This window comes from Megalops cyprinoides, chromosome 9 (assembly GCF_013368585.1).
Source record: "Megalops cyprinoides isolate fMegCyp1 chromosome 9, fMegCyp1.pri, whole genome shotgun sequence".
Lineage (NCBI taxonomy): Eukaryota > Metazoa > Chordata > Actinopteri > Elopiformes > Megalopidae > Megalops > Megalops cyprinoides.
In genome coordinates this window covers 27745414-27749750 of record NC_050591.1, presented here as the reverse complement: position 1 = coordinate 27749750, position 4337 = coordinate 27745414, and positions in this window count along the sequence as shown.

Sequence of the window (4337 nt, the reverse complement as noted above, 5' to 3'; positions counted from 1 at the left end):
AACAACTTATGCACTTTGTGGCATTGTTCTTGATTTATGATAAATGCAAACATCCTGGTACAGCCATGCATGCGTGGTATGTGTCGCGCACTTCAAAGGAGGGCTCCAGCAGGGGTCACCCAGAGTTTTCCGGAGGTTCTCAGGTCTTTGTCACGCAGGGTCTCCACAACACTGAGGCTGTATGAAAGATTTTACAGTCGGTTTTCTCTCCTTCAGCAATACCCTTGAAATCTATAGTTTATCAAAATATACTTAACCATCGGGAATTCAATGGGGGAAGGACAGCTCAAAGAGATACCTCTGTCAGTCAGTGTGTGTGATTTTTATCAGTGTTCTGGCTGGCTATTACACATTTACATTCATTTGACACTACAAAGTGTACACTATGTTTTGTGCAATGTACGTGCAGATATGGATTATATATTTTAATCAAATCATTGCTTTGGGATGTTTTGCATTTAAATTGGCTGAAAGCAATTTATAAATCCTTGGCACAGAAGAAGAGTTGATACCCTGTTGGAGTGAGCTAAAGCTGAGCAAATTCACATGGTGCATGAGCAGAATTCGATTTTTTGTTTTACGATAGAAGGGAAATGAAATAAAATGGGTTATTGCAGCTGGACTTTCATTAAATATACCCTTTAAGAGCCGAACACTTAAATTCATGATGCATACAGAAGAATTGTGTGGTATTAGGTTTTATTGTACAAAGAGAGTTTAGATAATGCAAAATATGTGAATGCATGTATGTGTAGCATATAATCAGGCCCCTCATCTGTGAACCACATTACTTTTGGAGGTAAGGTCAGTGGTGAATTAATTGCTTTGTATTATTTCTAGTTTGCTTTGGCTTCTCACCATAATGGATTTGAGCAATGCTCAGAAATGTGTCAACATTGACTATTAAATGAAGCTCAAATGAGCAGTCAGCTCTTTTCAGTGTCCTGCATCCAAAGGTAATCAGACTGTATTTAACCCACCAATATAATCTATATGTACAGTATGCTATTTGAGCATATACAATTTTTAAACAGGTGCCCAGAGAAACAACTCCACTATGGCTCAATTAATATCCAACTAGAATGAAACAGACATTTTATGTTAAGGTTAAACTTGCAAATGTGGAGATGGAGACTTGCATAATTCCAAGTGGTCCTTAGATTTTTGTGGTAGTCAATAAATCATGCTGAATTCTAAGGTTTAATCACCATATGTCTACTTGTGTGTGTGTGTGTGTGTGTGTATATATGTTTGTGTATATGTGTGTGTGTATGTGTGTGAGTGTGTGATTATTGTAGCAACAGTTGTTGTAGCAACAGTTGTTATGCCATAGTTTGCATTCAAATTGGTCAAATTTCATCACAGTCTTTGCTAAGATTTTAAATGCCAACTCTGACAAAGAAAAGCAACAAATTACAACCACAGCTGCAAAAAGCCATGCAGTAAGACGACACAAGTATGTTAGCATTGTCAGTGCAGTTACCAGTGCAAAGAATAATGTTATTCAAATTAATCAAATCCTGCCTTTATTCCCCACTGGATTTAATGATGTCCATATAGCAACACCCTAACATTTTGCAGCCTGAGGCCCTGCAGTATCAACCATACAACCATGATGCTGACCCCCAGCTCCCCCAACGTCTCGCTGGGCTGCAGCACCCCACCCCATGCCTATAGCCACCTCCAGAACCCTGGTTGCCCTTCCCACACCACCACTTTTTCCCAGAGAGCCCACAATTATTCTGCCTCCCTGAGTATACTCCTATGTACCCAGGTAAAGTAGCAAGGGCCAACTGGTCACCCCTATGGGCCAATAATTATCATTGTACCAATTATGTGTTTTGTTTTATATAATTCTAAAATTATACACATATTTTATGTAGCAACTAATCCCCGAGTACATATAGTAAGCAAATACTTGGTTATTCCTTTATTGATTATTTGATGATTTGATGTTTATTTCCTTATGTTTATTTCCTTATTTCCCTGAGGAAAATGCTAAATGTGAGTGCTTAGTAGTCTGTCCGGTTGTGAGTACATGTTGTCTGAAGTATACTCAATGTAGGTAAAGTATTGTGCATGTATCAAATCAGTGTGCTGAAAAGCTTTAGCAGTGCATAGACGAAGTTTCACGAGTTTCCTCATGAAAGGAAGGCAAAGGGAGGCATCTGTGATGAATGATTTTGGATCCTCAGGCACACAGCTGTCACAGAGCGGGAGTATGCCTTCACTCTTACTCAAAGTAATGTCTAATGTGGAATATGGGCATAAATGCATTGGGTGTTTTCTTTATAGTCATATCACAGCAGCTAGAACTAAAACATCAAGACTATTATCCTCAGTACTGAATAGGAACACCTCTAAATTTGCTTACATTTGCTGCTTTGGACTCAGCAGGATGCAAATTAGAATAGGTACAACATGAATATTTTATTAATCAGTTTGCAGAAAACTGCCCAGCATCTGGACCATTGAATATGGTGGTTAACAAACGCTAACAAACACTTGAATAGCATGTTTAGATTTTCCACTGGTTTTCCTGTTAGTACATTACATAACAGGTCATTACTCTCCTCACTGTACACAAGGCAGAAAAATATGATTATTATTATTATTTGTACTAATATAATCAAATGGCCCCATGTTACAATATATTATGCGTTCATACACAAACACGGAAAATGAGCTATGGACAATCTCCAAACTTTCATACCATAATGCTGCTATTACTTCTACTAACTGGAACTAGTATGGTATATATGCAGGGAACAGATTTAATTACCCAATTACACAGATATTTGCACATTATAAAACTGATTATATCTGGATGCATCAGTAAGTCATTGCTTTCTTTATTTTATATACTGTATAGTTTAATCTGCCAGAAAAAAGTTTCAGTAAAGTTTCAGATTTCCCAAGATTTATTTTAACAGATGATGCTTCAAACCAGTTGTCAGTATCTGTTTTTAATTTCAACTGAAAAATTGTTTTGGACCTCATAGTTGTATCCGGGTGTGACATTTAATTTGGACAGCTACTATTCAAAATCATTTGATTAAGTCATATGGGTGTCCGCTAAACAATGAATAATAAAGTGTGCAATGCAATGCATCCAAAATGTGACGTCCATTTCATCAGTCATGTTCATTTCTACATTGCGGATGCCTTTTGCATTTTATTGTCATTTGTTTTCATTTCTGTCCTGCAAATCCTTATGCAGTATGTTTGTCTTAAATGTTTAACAAATATGCAATGAATGAATGAATGCAAAACCATCAATATAAACATATAGAAATTTTGTTTGTGATGATGAAATGTGTATCGAAAGCTATACCAGCCTTTTGAAGGTATTTCAAAGGGTTCAGCACCAGTGCTTCTCTATTGGTGTTGGAATCCCCTGAAGTTATTGAATCAGCTCTGCTCACAGGACAAGAAGCGAGTTTGGCTTATGAAGGGAGATCCCCGTGCATTTTCCCCAGAGGAGCATCATAAAATCGTTCAAGATGGACCTGTCAGTTTCCATCCAACCGGCTTTACATCAGAGTTTCCTCTTCCCTACTTGCGCGTCCACATGCGACACAGTCCCAGGTCTGTAGGCGGATGCTGTCTAGAAACACAGCAAGAGCACCCCTCCCACCACCAACACCCCCACCCCACCAGAAAGGCCTGAGTGATTTCACTTGGTGAGCTAGACAGGTTATGCAGGAGAAGGATCAGCTCCAGATTGGTTTGGACTGGTGCCAAAAAACTACTACAGCCCCATTTGACCCTGAGGAAGAAAGGAAGGGATGTAAGGGGAATAAGACTGTATTCAAAAAAAAAATGCATCAGCAAGGCTATACTCTTCTTGCATAGTCTTTGGAACACCTGTGAATGACTATGGAAGCATTATAAACATCTTCAGACCAAAGGGTACTCAATGCTGCAGTGTGAGGACTATTCACACTATACATACTTGTGCAAAATTAATCTTTCTTAAAGCTTGTCCATTTTTTTCCATAAACACTGAGGGATGGAGGGACGGCTTTGTTGCATCAGAAAATAAGATGGATATAGTAAATTCAAAACTGATTTTCTAATAATTCTTCAGATGGGAGCTATGATCAGCCATACAGGTTTTATATAGTCACTTGCATTCATGGATCACTATTTATGTAATGACATTCATATGTGGTGGATGGTCATGAACCAATGTCAAACACAGCTATGCTTGAGAACAGATTTCCAGGTTGCCCAAGGGCGAAAGTAAACTCTGAATCATTGCACTAGCTCATGTAAGCCCATTCATATCATCAGCTGACAGTGACCAGGGGCCCACAGTGGCAGAATAAATGGCT